At 41.8% G+C, this 15,756-nt stretch overlaps 1 long non-coding RNA gene across 4 annotated transcripts in view; it reads left to right on the plus strand.

Annotated features, from left to right (window-relative positions):
* LOC134480586 (uncharacterized) overlaps window positions 1-15,119 on the plus strand; it is a 49,871-nt gene extending 34,752 nt beyond the window's left edge. For all 4 annotated transcript variants that reach the window (XR_015629614.1, XR_015629615.1, XR_015629613.1 and 1 more), the window contains one exon: window positions 14,577-15,119. This is a non-coding gene — a long non-coding RNA (uncharacterized LOC134480586). The remainder of the gene's footprint in view (window positions 1-14,576) is intronic.
* Window positions 15,120-15,756: the final 637 nt, after the last annotated feature.

Below are 15,756 nucleotides of genomic sequence, written 5' to 3' on the forward strand. Positions count from 1 at the left end.
ACACTTTTAGCAAATATTATAAAATATCTTGGCATGGCTCTAATCAAGCAATGAAAGATTTATATGATAAGAACTTGAAGATATTGAAGATGGAAAGATCTCCCATGCCCAGGGATTGACGTAGGCAGTTGCTCTGGTGTTGCTAATATTTAAATGCTAAATACTCGCTCCCAAGATCCGGTTGCCCCTGCCCACATATACACAAGCAGATCCTCATGTACACCAAATGGTGCTATGTAAACCTTGACCCCCAATTTAACTGGTAAATAAAAGGCTAGAGACTGTGATTGGACAGTAGAGGGATAAAGATGGGACTTGAGAATCAGATAAGGGGTCTTAGGAGAGATCAAAGGGAAAAGAAGAAAAGACATGGAGAGGGGAGAAAGCCACCATCAGAGGAGATGGACCATGAGCATGTGGCCAGGAGAAGCAGCAAGTGACAAGGGACACATGGCTGGGATGTAAGTTAGAATAGCCCCAACACCTGCCTAATCTGGGCTTATGGCTTATAAATAAAATACCCAGTTGGTGTGTGTTTAGTATGGGCTAGCAACATTTAATGATTTCTACTATAGATTGGTAGGATTAATATAGTAAAAATGGCCATCTTACCAAAAGCAATCTATAGGTTCATGCAATCCCCATCAAAATTCCAACAAAATTTTTCACAGATCTTGAAAGGACAATTTTTGGTTTCATATCACACACACACACACACACACACACACACACACACACACACACACACCAAAACAAAACAGATAATATTTTCTGTGCCTTTGACCTGGATTTCTGGTCTTTTCCTAGTATTCCAGAGTACCTGGATGTTTTTGTGCCTGAATACTTTTCAACTTAACAATTTTCTTTGATAGTGGTTTCCATTTCTTCCATCTTATCTAGTGAGCCTGAGATCCTCCCTCCCATCACTTGTATTCTGCTGGGGAAGCTTGCCTCTGCAATTCCTGTTTGAACTCCTAACGTTTTCATTTCCAGAGGTTTGGGTTTTCTTTAGTGATCCCCCTTCTGCTTTCATGATGTGAACTGTTTTCTTCATTTTGTTTCACTATTTCTGTTTTCATTCATGGATTTAGTCATATCCTTTGAAATGTCTATTCTGAAGTTCTTGTCTTGTGTTCATCAAAAACCATTTCTCAGGGCTCACTGTAGTGGGCTTGCTGGATCCTAGTGCAGACATGTTGTCCTGGCTGTTGTTGACTGTGTTTTTATATTGCGTGTAAGCATCTGGTTTGGGGATGGTTGTAACTCTGGTTATTGATATCTGGTTAGGTAGGTTTTCTTGTTTCTTGGTTTCAGTTGGCCTCTCTGACTCATAGACAATTGGTGGCTGTGGGTTGTTTGGTAGGGAGTGCCAAGTGTGACCATGATGGTGCGTGTGTGTGCGCAGAGTGGTGCTGGTAGAATATGCTTCTAGGCATTGAGAGTTGACACTTAGAAATGGGAATGAGTGAGGAAGAATGACTGAGAGGGCCCACAGCAGGGAGGAAAATTGGGTCTGCCAGGAGAGCCTGTGGAACATGCTCAAACCCCAGAAATCTCAGACTTTGGACTGGTCTGGGTAACTCCCTTCCTGTTTCTATGCTTCAGCGCACATAGCAGGAGACCCTAACCAGGTGGTCACTAATCGTCATGCCGCAGCACCTGAAATCCCTTCCCATGAAAATAGAGCATCAGCACCATCGTAGCCTCAGCCAATAGAATGCATTTAAACCCTCAAATCCCATCCCACTTCCTAATGTTCATATAGTCCCTGTCCACATGGAATAAAACACTCATTATTTTACCAAGGATTGCCTGAGACTGGCTTTTTTACTGAGCTGTAACACTTGGCAGAAGGCTCTCCCCCACTGAAGTACTTTTGGCCCCACCTGCCTGGCCAGTCTCCGGTGTTCACAAAGGTTCACATCAGAGTGCCCCAGCATCAGCACCACCATTACCACATTGGAACCCAAGCTCTCAGGCCAGCTACCCAAACCTCTTTATTCAACTTCTAAGATCTGGAACACTTCTGGTGTTCCCAGCTGGGCCAGACTTCTATGGACACTATTCGTCTGGGACTCCACTTCACCTTCCCAGGTTTGACATAAAGACGAGGTGGACTGTGCACCCCACCCATTCCTGACTTTGCCCTATCTTCTCTGAGCTGGTGGTGACCGGGTGACCCCACCAGGAAAGGTGGAACCAGAGCCACAGTCTACCAAAGAGGCGGGGATGAGACTGAGGAACTGGTATTGGAGGCTGGGAAGGAAAGTGAATATCAGCTACGTAATTCTGTGGTCAGTACATTTCCAGGGAGACACTGTCCAGTATTGGTGGCTAAGATAAAAAGTCTGAAAGGAACGTTTAAAGTGTATGTGCTAAGTGACTAGGCCAACAGGGAAGAGATCTGGTAGCCAACACAATCATGACAGGGCAGTCTCTGAAGGCCAGCTCAGGCTTCGAGCCAAGAAAATAATCTAAAGACTCATATCAATGGCCTGGCCTCATCTGGATTTTAGTTTCACATACAAACACACAGGAATAAATGAGATGAAGTGGTTGGTCATTTTATCATTGCTCTTCAACATTGAATAAAAAGAAATGAACACATTAAAAACAGGAAGGCGGGTTGGAGAGATGATGACTCAGTGGTTAAGAGCACCCACCCGTTCTTCCATAGGTCCTGAGTTCAATTCCCAGCAACCACATGGTGGCTCACAACCATCTGTAATGGGATCCGATGCCCTCTTCTGGTGTATCTGAAGACAGCTATGATGTATTCATATAAATAAAATAAATCTTTAAAAAATAACTAAGACAAAAACAAAACCAGGAAGGCTAGCTAGAGGTGGTCCTGGCATATGCCTTTAAGCCCAGTGAGAGGAAGCAAAGACCAATGTATCTTTGTGAGTTTGAGGTCAGCCAGGGCTACATAGAGAAACCCTCTCTCTGGTCTCAAAGAAGAAGGCCAAGGAGATGTCTCATTCAATAATGTATTTGGCATGAATGTGGAAAGACTCAACTTCTATCTCCAGAAGTCGTCAAAATTTTTTTGTTTCATGTTGCTTCATTTGGGCATTTTTATCTTACTGATCTTTTGCTTGTAAATTATGGTTTCTTATTTTATTATCTATTTATTTATTCATTTTTTAATTTAGTGTGTGTGTGTGTGTGTGTGTGTATGCTTGCTTTTTCTCTTTTAAAATTCTGGTTTGTTTGTTTTTCTCTTTTTAAATTTGCCTGTTGGTTTTCTAACAAGGGAAAGAATATGTTATTTGAATGTGGGGTGTGTGTGTGAAAGGAGATAGGGGAGGGGAAGCTGTGATCAGAATATATTGCATGAAAAAAATATTTCCAATAAAAAAACCCTTCAGGTATAGAAACATGTATTTGTAATCCCAGCACCATAGAGACAAGGATACAAAGATTTCTCCACGGACTTACTGTTCAGTCAAAGGAGAAAAATTAGCAAGGGTTCCAGGCTTAGGGAGAGACCCTGGTTCAAAAAATGTAGTGGCCAATTGAAGAAGGCAGCAAATGTCAACTTCTTAACACACACACACACACACACACACACACACACACACACACAGAGTATTATGTGTGTGCACTATCACAGAACTACAGCTCTCTTTATGCAAAGTTTAATAAATGGCATGTTTAGTTTATGAATATTTACATTTACTCTAGAAGTACTGAATACAAACACACAAGGGAATAGCAGTGACTCACAATGTTGACCGCCTTAGTGAGAAGGCAGGAGTAGGATCTGGGAGGGTTAGTAGAGGAGACTTGGTTTCTGCCTGTGACCTAATATTTCACAAACGTTTGATCAGAATTCAGGTGGGCCTTACATCATTCTGTAATTTTTGTATGCTTGAAATATTCTATTGCTGTGAGAATAATTTTATACATGGACCACCTGGCTAGGTGTGGTGGCAGTAGGTGAACAGAAGCCCCTTCCTCCCAAAAAGCTCAGCATTTATGTCTAGTCAGCCCACTAGTACCCAGTCCACCCAGTGCTACCCAACGCAGGTCTCCAACTTTTTTTTTTTGAAAATTACATTCAAATGCTAGATCATTATGAATACAGTAATATCTGGCTATTTGTGAGTAGCTGCAAAGAAATTCATTAGACAGGTATAAATAAAGCAGGTTAAAACTAGCTTTTGTTAGGTCATCAGTTGGCTTTCTTTCTAGAGATATGCTGATTCCAAGTCATTAAAATGTAAGGCGAAGGTCGTCTGATTTCAGATCTATCTCACTGCACAGGTATGTTTACATTTATTGAGTCATTCCAGTGTGGGAGTCCAAGTTACATTTTAGGTTTTAATTACTGTGCCTAAGAGATTCATGAAACAAAAATGCCTCCAACTAGTAAGGCCCTTGCCTAAGGACAGATACTTGAAGTGCTTGAAGCTGTTGTTTATGAGGGACAACAAGCCACACATTGTCCCGAAACAAGTTTGACCCAACTGCACCAGCTGTGCTTGATCACAAGTGAGTGTGGGTGTGTGGGTGTGTATTTGTGGGGAGGTGGTTCTTAGGCAGGAAATAAATCAGGATGTATGTTTAAATACGTCGGGGTGTGTGTTTGCCCCTGATTGGATGTAGGTGGGAGGTCTATAGGCAGGAAGTACCTTGGATATTTGCTTCCCCCAGAATGGACTTGTTGGGAAATAATATGGTTTTGCGGGGTTGCCTTTTTGAAGCCTCTGCACAATGTGACTCATCGCCATTTTCTGGGAAAGCAGGAATGGATTTGGCCAGAGTCCATCATCCTGCTCTATATGTAATTAAAGCTTTCTTTAAATTTGATGAAAAAGTTACCATACTACTGTTCTCCTCAGCCAGTGGGGTTAACATCGGAAGCAGTTTTACAAGAGTGGTTACATGTGACAATGGGTGGATGTTCTTCAGCCTGTGTGCGTCCATCTGATTACGAAGCTTAAATAATGCTGTACATTAAGTTCAAAGAATAGCAGGGTCAGCCAAGAGCTAGCTACTGTTTTCTTGCATTAGTTACTTTATGATGCTGGTCAAAGAACACTAATTAAAAACACATAGAATTAATGCAGTGAAAACCGGCTGCCATCTGGTGGTGGAACATTTGAGTGACTCTAGGTATGTCTTCGCTTCCTTAGGGCTCCAGCATTCCTGAGAGAATGATCTGCACTTTTGGCTGCTGCTGGCACCTAGTGCCATCCAGATTCATCAGTATCTGTTGCACTAATAAATCAGCTAATAAACCTGAGTACAGTGCTGTAATGCTTTAATTCAAGCTCCCGAGGAAAGTAGGAGAGTGTTGCTTGAGCCGTCCTTGAAAACGAAGTGAGAATTTATTTCAAGGAAACTGAAAACCTTAATAAACAGCTAAGCTAACAGGTTAAGAATCGTTTGCTCCGTAAGCCACACTGTGTGAGTCCCCTCCAGAGTGCACATTCTGAGGGTCGCTGCTGCGAATGAATTTCTCACCATCTGCAGCCTGATTGATGATGGTAAATGCATTTCATAATAAAACCAGAAGATGGCAATAGAGTAACATCGATTTAAACACTAGCAGCTTTTGTGTGGTTTTATGCAGCCGTTGTCCTTCAATAGATGGCTATAAACTGGCTCTCCAACCTTTTGTCTCCCAGTCCTGGAAAGATCTTACTGTACAAGTGGGGTGAGACGCACAGTGTCCTTAAAAGAAAATAAAAACCCAAAAGTCAGAACAGGCCAATAACACAATTCCACGCCGCATCAGCACCCTCCCGCTGTGTGAAGATGAATGTAATGAAACCTTTCTCTCTTGGGCGAATTTGTATTTTAAGAATTTTATGAGAATACAAAAAAAAAAAAAAAAAAAAAGACTGGTTGGGGTGGAGAGTGTGGGAATGTCCAGGGCAAACTCAAAAGCAATTTGAGGTCATATTTTTGCCCCTATTTTCTGATGTGTGATGTCCCAGTGTGGTTAAGTACTGGGGTTTGTAGAAAGGTTCGGGGTCAGTGCTCATCTTACATTTAAAGGGTCACAGGAGAACTCTTTTCCTCTGACATTCAATTTCCTCGTCTGTGAAAAAAGGAGTAATAGGAATAATGCCCATTATCTTGTGGTGATGTCAGAAGGATTCGATGAAAGGATACATTTAGCTCTCGGACAGGTCATAGGAAGCTAAAACAAATTCAGGCCGGCCATTACATTTGCATGAAAGAAGCTAGCTTTGTGTTAGTTTTAATTGAATACCAATCATTGGATTGTATCCATTCTCCCTCCGCTCCGACCCCCACCCCTGCCTTTGGTTGCTTGTTAAGTATGTAGTTAAAGCAAAAGGAAAGAGGCACAAAAATGTCCACGGGCAGGCTGCAAGTGCAGTGCGTATCTTTGGTGTGAGTTAAGTAACCACGGCATTCTAAGAGAACTAAGAGAGTGGGATGTTCTCTCCAGTGTTTCTTCTGTGCCCCAAGGAACACTTTTAATCAAATTACCAAATACACGCCGGTCTATTTTCCTGCGTTGGTGATGTGATTAGAGCAGGTCTATATGATGTGGTCTTATTTGGTTTTATTTGTGACAGTGATAGTAGCAAGCACATCAATAAATCAAGGCTCTGCTCACTGCTCCTGTGATGTCAATATTCTGCAGGAAGGCAACTGTTTCCGTGATGTTTCCCATTTGAATTTGCATATGGTAAAAGGATTCACTGAAGTTGGTAGAAAGGCTCCAAGCCATTGAGAACAAGCATTTAGGATCATTGACCTTTGCAAAAGTTTGCAAGCCTGTGAGGAGAAGCCTCCAAACTGACCAGCTCTTCCATACCGGTCAAACCTGAGCTGTGTCTCGGGGAACAGTAGGCTACACGATTATTACCGTTCGCCAGCTTTCCAGGCACTTCCTGTCACTTTTTTTTTTTTTTTTTTGCTGTCTTTGGAAGGGAGGCAGAGCCAGTAACTGAAGCAAAGAGCTTTCTCTTTAAATAGTCAAGTTCCACCAAGGCAGTGGTTCTCCTCTCTGGCTGCACGTTAGCAACACTATGGCATTAAAGAATGTCAAAGCCAAGGTCTCACTCCAGGTCTCATAAATCAGAATTCCTGGGCTCAGGTCCGTATTCAATTCGTAATGTTTCCTAGGTGGGTCTCGTCTGCTCAGGGCCGAGCCCACTGCCCGAGCTTCATGTTGGTAGTCCTTCTAGCCCTGCCTTGGATTATTTTATGGCACTCCTGTCCCGGTTTCTCAAGGACCCTTCCCACACTTATATTTTCCTCTCTATTCCCACTGTGCCTTTCAGCACACTAGCCACCGACTTCATAGAATCTAGTTCATCTGAAGGGATTTCCTTGGCTTCATGTCTCTGTCCTCATTACTTTCAGGTCTGGCTCTCTCTCCTTAACTGGATGGCTGAGGGACCTTTTTTTCCTGCTGAGTCTTTCTCTCCCACTTCAAGTCTCCTGCTACTCTCAGGACCGTGGCTTCTCCATTATCCATCCTCTCATCCGAGAGAAACAACTCAGACCCAGCAACTTTTGAGCAACCTCCCTGTGCCAGGTGATAGGTATAGAAAGGAGAATGGACTAGAATCCTGTCAAGAGAGAAAGGAGCACAGGCCCAATTGCACGGACTGAGCAGCAAGGGATTTGTGTGACAAACACAGAGAGAGCCAAACAAAAGGCAGGTGCCAACTTTTTGGTACTTATTTCTTCAGAGGCTGAGAAAATGTCACTCTGCATAGTCTAATGATGATTTTACCCAATTTTAAAATTAATTGCCCTTTTAGTTTCTGTCTTTTTGTTCAGTGACATGTTTTGTGAAAGAGCAACTCTTATTTTGTGCCTCAGGTTCGCCTTACATTTTTCTTTTAACCTTTCTTCCATTTTGGTATCTGCTCAGACTTTAATGTTATTTTAGGTTATATCTTGAAGATCTCACCCAGTGACCACTTCCATTTAGACAGTCAGTCTCGGTGAAGATTGTAAGTCTGTTTAGTGGCTAAAGCACATCCCAACAGTGACTGGGCAGTGTCATCATTTGAAAATACTTCTAAGTACTTGCGTGTGGGAGACAGGGTTTCATTCCATTGCCCTGGTTATTCTTATGCTCAAGACAATCCTGTCCTAGGTTAAGTATAGGTTAAAACATATATATATATACATGTATCCAACACACACACACACACACACACACACACACACACACACACACTTGCATGTATGGTCATAGATGAATACCTTTTGTGTACGCCCCAGTTCACTTAGGCATTTTAGATAATTTATCCAAAATCATTCATCTCACCATTTCTCTCTCTCTCTCTCTCTCTCTCTCTCTCTCTCTCTCTCTCTCTCTCCCCGTGTGTGTGTGTGTGTGTGTGTGTGTGTGTGTGTGTGTAGGTACATGCACATGTAAAGGCCAGAGCAGGATTTTGGGCATCTTCCTCTTGGTTTCCACCTTACTACCTTGAACTAGAATCTCTCCCAAGAGCCAGACGCTTGCTGCTTGGGCTAGGCTCACTGGCCAGTGATGCTGGTCCGGTAACATGCTGCCTAGACATCTGGGTTCTCTAAAGTGCAGGGCCAGAATTGTAAATGGATTCACCTCCCCTCCAGACATGATATTCACGCACATTTGACGTTTATGAAACAGGCAATGCTCTTTCATGGGAATCTGTGTTCTTGGGGAACACTAAATGCTGATTCAGAAGATAAAGTGAACTCTAAAAGATGGGACTGAGAATCCTGTGGTTTTTTTTTTTTTTGTAAATTTTTATTTTTTTATTTTTTATTTATATGAGTATACTGTAGCTGTTTTTAGACACCAGAAGAGGGCATCAGATCCCATTACAGATGGTTGTGAGCCACCATGTGGTTGCTGGGATTTGAACTCAGGACCTCTGGAAGAGCAGCCGGTGCTCTTAACCTCTGAGCCATCTCTCCAGCCCTTTTTGAGCCATCTCTCCAGCCCGGTTTTTTTTTTTGTTTGTTTGTTTGTTTTTTTGTTTTTTGTTTTTTTTGCACAGTGCATTTTCCCTTAAGAGACTCACAATGGTCTGTTTTGCTACAGATAATTGCTACCCACCATCATGATATTAACCAAAGATGAAATATTTATAAGGTAGTCAGTATTATCCTTGTGAAATATAGATTTTTTTTTTACTACAAGAAAGTTCAATAGAATTTTCTAATGAATGTAGTATAGGCCTTATTGAACGAAGTAGCCTAGAAAGTTGATGTAAGAAGGAGATTAGTTTTTAGCATGCTCTCTCAACATAGTTATCAGTCTATAGGAACAGTAGTTCTCAGGGCAGCAGCAGGATGCTATCCAACAAAAATACTTGTCTCTCCTAAAATTGAATCATGATTTCTTCCAAATAAACATGAGGGTTGGTTTCACTTTCAAACGATATCCTCAATAAATGATGACTCCAATTGAGTTATTTTAATTTACATATGCATGCCTATGCCTATGGGAATGTATTCCGTGTGTGTGAGGGTTCTTTTGGAATCCACAATAGGGAGCTGGATTCACTGGACCAGGAGTTACCAGAGGTTGTGAGCTATCTGACATGAGATCTGAGAATCAATCGCAGGTCCTCTGTAAGACATTACAATAGACAGCGAGACCAAACCTCAACAGCTATATGTTCTTAACTCCTGAGCCATTTCTCCTTCACTACTGAGCCAGCACCTCCACTTGTATTTCACAGCACAGTTGAATGCACACTTAAATAGAATCATCTGAGTAGGAAAAAAGGAAACCCTGTACGATTTTATTTTTATTACATATTTTAAAAGAACATTATAGAAATAGAAAGCCCACTGGGGTTTAGGTATTTAGGGGAATGGGTAGATATGGTATATGTAAGGGGGAAGAGTAAATCTCATGAGTGTGAAATAGTTTTAGAGTAGGATTGTGGTGACAGTTACACGAAGCTATACATGTGGAAAGCGGCGTGAGTCACACATGCACACCCACACTCGCACGGGAATGCTAACGTTTGTGAACTGTGCCAATGTCAACATCCAGGTGTTAGTTACACAATATGTCGACTTTGGATGAAGCAAGAGGAAAAATTTATGATTTCCCTGTACATTGACTGATAACTTATTTTGTATCTACAAAATTAAAGAGTTTCAAAAAGAGTCATTAGTTATCCCAAGAAATTTGAGCAAATATGAAGAATGCATGAGCATCTAGTACATATTGACTTCAGTCAGCTTGGTTGTTTCTCAGAGTAATGGCCTCTGTTCAGTTACTTTACAATAACCAAAGATCTCTCTTCTAGAAGAATGTATACCCCTTAATTTGGTAACCACATATAAGAGACTTGAGTGAAAACAGCTACAGCTGGTTCAGGGAGGGGAAACACCAAAGCCTCAGGTTTTTTTTTTTTTTAATCTAGGACCAGGACTCCAGGCAAGAATGCTCCCTAATGCTTGACTCTTCTGTTTAAATTATTTGTAGGACCCTAGAGGGGACATGTGAATATTTAACAAGACTTGCTCACATCCTTAAAGTTGTTGGAAATGGATGACAGGATACAGATTTAATGTCCATTGCTCTTCCCAGATATGTCATGAGGTTCTGTGATAAACCCATGCACAAAAAAAATCCCCAAAAGTGGGGGGGGGGAGAAAGAGAGAGAGAAATACTTGTTTTGTTTGTTTTTTCCTTTTTTTGAGATAGTTTCCATACATATCCCAGGCAAGCCTCAATCCTGCAGTAGCTTTCCTGACCCCGCCTCTCAAATACTGTGATACTGGGATTGTAGGCACATGACAGTATGCTCAGCAAGTGTGTATTTTGATTTATACATTTTACAAATATCCCTTCCATTTCTGGCAGCATTCACATAGGAAGACATTTTGTTACATTTTCTAGCTGCTTCTGGAGAGTGGATGATGACAGTGGCTTCCATTTGTCTGCAGTCCTTTAGAGTTTCTGTAATATCTTTATAACAGAATGAACAGCATTTATTTTTTAAAATAGTTTTTAATTTTTTAGTGTGCATGGGTGTTGGGCAACTGCACGTATGTCTGTTGGACACATGGGTTCTAGTGTGTCAGACATTAGGACTAGAGTTACAGTTGTGTAGGTGCTGGATCTTGAACTCAGGGCCTCTGGAATAGTAACAAGTGTTCTTAGTACTGAAGCCCTAGCCCTCGCCCAGGTTCTTGGTTCTTGGAACCAAAGAGCAAAAGGTGACTCTGATTACAGCATACCAATTTCCCTATGATATGGTTCTTCTGTAGCTTCACTAAAGTACTGTGTGTTCGTAAGCTACTTGTAGTATGATTGTACAAAGCAGGAACGGATACGTCATCTGGAGAGACGCAGCCCCTGAAGTACATGTGTAAGTGGTGAGGCAAGAGAGTGACATCTGTAGGAAGATAAACGCCTCCTCTTTTCCAGGAGATGGAGCCCCTGGTTTAGCCAGCATCGCTTTGTCTCACAGCCTTTACTCCACTCTTCCTCTGGAATGCAGCATCGTTAGTGTACCTATCTGGGCCAGGTTCAAAGATCACACTTTAAAACAAGTTTCACTCACACCATAAAATGTTAACCATGCAGCGTCCTTGTGGAAGACTGAAAGAAAGTGTTCCAAAGCAGGAGTGTAGCCAAGGCTGACACACTTCTAGGCATTTCACATTGTGTGTGGCTCTTGCTTTTAATCGTAGCACTCAGTAGGCTAAGTCGGGAGAATGGCCTTAAGTTTGAGAACACCATGAGTGAGGTTATAGAGTGCTGTTCTGTCACCACAAAATATCACAATAACAGCAGCAGCAGCAGCAGCAATAACAACAGCAACAGCAACAACAAGTCCCACTACTGTTGTTCTGATCAATTAGGAAATTTTAATGAGTCTGAAGTGCCAAACAGAGTGTTCAGCAGACATCACTGAATATTGCAATTGCTTACCACAAACCATGGGCGTCCAAATGATATTCTGTTATGTAATGGATATCAGGGGAAAATGGCAAGGATGAAGCAGATTTGGTGATAGCAAAGTCACACCGAATCAAGTTGCATAAATGTCTGTTGGGTAATGCACCAGAAAGGCTCAGTAGGAAAGAGGTAAATGGTCCTTTGTGGGACAGCATTATACATGCTGGATGTACTTGATGCTGGTGGCATCCTACATAGGAACCAGGGGGTCTTGTCAGGCCACACAACATTGGTGAAATATTTGGCTTCTTGTTATCCTCAGTCCATCTGTTCCCACAGTTTGCAAAACCTGAAATGGCTCAGGTTATCCAAATAAAATATGAGTTAAATACTGCTTAATGCAACCTATTTTGAATAGTTTGTTTGAAGCCCAACTTTAAAAGGACTTTAGAGGAAAAACATGCTCGGTTGACATTCTTGTAGGAAAGTTATAATTATTTTATAAGCAAGAAAATTCGATAGCCTTTTACTGCTTTTGTGCAGGCCACACTCAAATCATCTCACTATAAAATTTTAATATAAGGAAGAAGACACCCCATAAATAACATTAATGGAAAGCAAGCTGGCTGAACAGGTGCAAATTGACAAGGAGGCTGCGGGCATAGGGGTCAATGCATAGGTGACGTACAAATAACAGATTTGAGAATTTGACTGGTCAAATGCAATGAATAAGAAAACGCCTTTGGGGGAGGTGAGGAAGCCATGTTGGGAAACTTCTCGAGGTATTTGATTTAGTAATTAGTTTTGCAGATGGAGAATATGCTGCAGGAGAAAGGCAGTGAGGTAGCTGTGCACCATTATTACCTTTCACAAAAGAGTAAAGGTAAGAGAATTATATTCTTCAAATGACTGTATCTGAGTGATATGGACTTGATGGGGCAGGGGCAGAGAAACAGTCTCTTTTTCAGGTTTGTAACCTTTCCTGGTATGTTTCTGTTGAGTATCTTTTATCCTGGATAAAGCCCTACCTTGCATACAATGAATGGTCTAGTCATTTTGTCCAACTTAATAAAAAAGAACTCTCTTACTTGTTTTAGCCAAAAGAAAGATCTTGCTTTAGTAATTACAATGTACCGTTCTGAGGGCTAATGAGATGACTCAATTGGTTTAACTCAATTGGCAGCCATATAAGCATGTAGGCGAGAGTTCAGATCTATGGCCTTGGATGTGGCCATACATGTCTGTAACTTCAGCCAAGGGAGACATACGGAGACTGGCAGGTCCCCTGAGATCTCTGGCCCACCAGTCTAGTCAATTGTTAATCTCAGGGTTAAAAGAAAAAAACCCATCTTAAAAGATAAGATGGAGAGAACTGAGCTCAGCCGTTCTGTGTTCCTCATACCCCTCTGACCTCTGAACTCCAGAGCTGCTTTCTCCATTCTTGGATGGCCAGGCCTTGGGGATGGAGTAGAGAGAGAATTTAAAAAGCCAAAACACAAACTTTCATTGTCTGTCATGGGGTTTTAGAGCCTGGGTTCCCTCTATCAATGGAGAGTGTCCATTTGATGCTAATGGACCAGACTTCTGACTCATTTCTAAACTCTCATATACGGCCTTCCAGGTACATGCTACAGAGCTCTTCTCTGTTTGGACCTCAGAGCCCCTCCAGGAGCTGTCTGGGTTCAGATTCATAAATGGTATCCTTTGTAGATCCTCTTGACTTGAGGCAAAACTTTACTCTCTTGTCTTTAGAAGGGGAAGGCACAGTTCCTTTCCATGAAATTCTATTATTCCTGGTGTGGCCTCAGGAGTACTTGCAGGAATAGCCTTTTAAATTTCTAGGCTTCTTTGAAAGCAAGAGGGAAGACATCAGCTTCCTGCACTCAGATATACTTTCAAGTACTGTGTCACCACCTCGATGTAAGGACACCAGACTGGCAACTTCTCCATGCCCCAAGACACACTTAAATATTCTGGAAGGGAGAGGATTGCTACCAGTGGCTGATTTTTCCTTACAATCTCGCAATCCCTGCATTAGTGTTCTGGAGGCACACACTCTGAAACATGGGATTCTTCTCATGTTGTGAACAAAAATAGATCAGGTACTTTTTTAAATCAAAGGGATCAAATAGTTGACCAAATCAACTTAAGAGAAGATTTATTTTGGCTCACAGTTGCAGAGGGCTCAGCCCCTGCTTGCTTGGCCCTATACACTTGGACAAAGCAGCTCGGAGCTGGAACAGGTGTCCGAGAAGCTTATTCACTTTTTGGCAGAAAGAAAACAAATAAAAGGAACACTGGTATTCGTCTAGCTTGCTTCTTTCTCCTTCAGTTCTGGATTCAGGAGCCCATGGAACCATGCTGCTGTATTCAGGGTGGATCTTCCCTGTTAGTTAATCTTCTCTGGACGTGTCCCTCTTGGCCCCACCAATCCTGTAGTTGCTTCTAAATCGAATCAAGTAGACAATAAAATCCAACTGTGATAGTAAGTAGGATATATCTGGAAGTCCGCCTCTCTAACAACAGGAAGTCATAATGAAGTACGTGAGGCACATGCTGCTAAATCACCCAAAATCCTTACTCTATTTAACCTTATTCATCTGGTGGCAGGAAAGATTTCTATGTCCCCTCCAAATCTGTTCCCTGAATTCCTCTGCCTTGTTCCGTGACAGGGAAGTCTCAGGTATAGACTCTAATACCCCATTTCTCTTGCTCTTAGGCTTATGCTTGGGTCTTGATACCTGTAGGAGGCTGGAAGACAGAAAATGAAAGAAGATGGGTTTACCTGTGTACCTTTGGATGTCAGGTGTAAATGGCTTCCTAGGGCAGATGCTCACAGCCAACCATTGGACTGAGTACACCAACCCCAGTGGAGGAGTTAGAGGAAGGACCGAAGGAGCTGAAGGGGTTTGCAACCCCATAAGAAGAACAATATCAACCAACTAGACCCCTTCTTCCCCCAGAGCTCCCAGGGACTAATCCACTATCTAAAGAGTACACATGGAGGGACTCATGGCTCCAGCAGCATATGTAACAGAGGATGACATTGTCTGGCATTAAGAAGAGGAGAAGCCCTTGGTCCTGTGAAGGCTCAACGCCTCTGTGTAGGAAAATGCCAGAGCAATGAAATGGGAGTGGGTGAGTGGGAAGGAGAGCATCCTTGTAGTGGGTAGGGGGAAATGGGATATGGGGGGACCAGAAAAGGGGATAACAATTGAAATGTAAATACATAAAATATCCAATAAAAAATGGTCCCCTAGAATTGCCAACCTCTGGATATTTCATCCTCTTATTGGTTTTCTTTTTCTATCCATTCATATCAGTATAATTGCTTCATTACTGACTCTTAAGTTATTCCATTGAGTTTTTCTCTGCACACTTCCATGAACTAGGAATTACACACATTAACACTAATATGGAGGTCAGATGGGCACCTATGAAAGCTAGCTTTGTGTCACTGGTTGGAATATAATAACTAGTTGTTTAGCAAAACGATATTCTAGATGTTTTTATAAAGATTTGGTAGATGAGAATAACAATTGTGAGCTCTTGACTTTATTAAGACAGATGTAAATCCATAATGTGTGTGAATATCATCTAATCAGTTGAGGGCCTTTTGTGTGAAAACTGGTTGCTCTAAGAAAAAGGAATTAGAGACAGTAGCATAGAGTTTCTGCCTCTTTAAGATAGTGAGAGGAGCACCTCAATGCTGCCAGCCATGTAGCCTGAATTCTTTTCAGAGACCTCCATTCAAGTGAGGCTGGATCCTGACAGACACAACAGAAAAGAATTTCAGCATTGGTTGACAGAGCCAAAGTTGGAGGTTATTTAAGAAAATATTTTTTAACAGAGTAAAGTGCTTGTATGTGTAGAAGAAAAAGTGAGACTTAATCATATAT

This window comes from Rattus norvegicus, chromosome 9 (genome assembly GCF_021556685.1).
Source record: "Rattus norvegicus strain SHRSP/BbbUtx chromosome 9, alternate assembly SHRSP_T2T, whole genome shotgun sequence".
Lineage (NCBI taxonomy): Eukaryota > Metazoa > Chordata > Mammalia > Rodentia > Muridae > Rattus > Rattus norvegicus.